We start from the raw sequence: 642 nt of genomic DNA, 5'->3' as shown, positions 1-642 counted from the left end.
TCCTTGCCTAGTACACACGCGGCAGTAAACGATTTATGAAAACTTGAGATTTACTGCGGGACGAACAAGCGGTTGGCAGTAAATCAGGAAAATGCAATACGACCTCCTAAATCAGTTTAGCGTAATAAAGGAAAACCAATTTGATGGTTTTGGAAGTCAACTCAAAGATATATCGCCCCGTGAGGCTCGTAACCAACTAATATTAAGCTCTCTAAAATGTCAACAACAAGGTCTCGGTGTTTCCAGCAGTCATTGCGAATGCCCTCAGATGTTGCCCGGGCCGTGGCAGTTATTACCGAGGGGAAAAGAAGAGGGTAAAGGCATTTTGAAGAAAAAAGAAAATAAAAGTCGGTTCCAGGGCCACGTTGCGAGAATCTGGAAAGTGGTATTCGTCCGCGCAAGATTAATCTGTATTGAATAATTTAATAGCGCCTCTAATTGCAGAGTAAAGTCATTATGCATATGAAATCGCTGGGCATTCATCAGAAGGCTGCCAAGGAGTGAATAATTCCAACATTCGATATCGGATATTGTTCCTCGGGATCAACCTGGCACCATAACTTGAGGCTGAAAGTGTTTCCGTGCAGTGCGGACCTCCTTCTCTTCCCCTTCTCCCCGCTGTTCCTCACTCTCTCTCCCCCT

The sequence above is a fragment of the Penaeus monodon genome, chromosome 20 (genome assembly GCF_015228065.2).
Source record: "Penaeus monodon isolate SGIC_2016 chromosome 20, NSTDA_Pmon_1, whole genome shotgun sequence".
NCBI classification, from domain to species: domain Eukaryota; kingdom Metazoa; phylum Arthropoda; class Malacostraca; order Decapoda; family Penaeidae; genus Penaeus; species Penaeus monodon.
Note: the sequence above shows the minus strand (reverse complement) of the source record.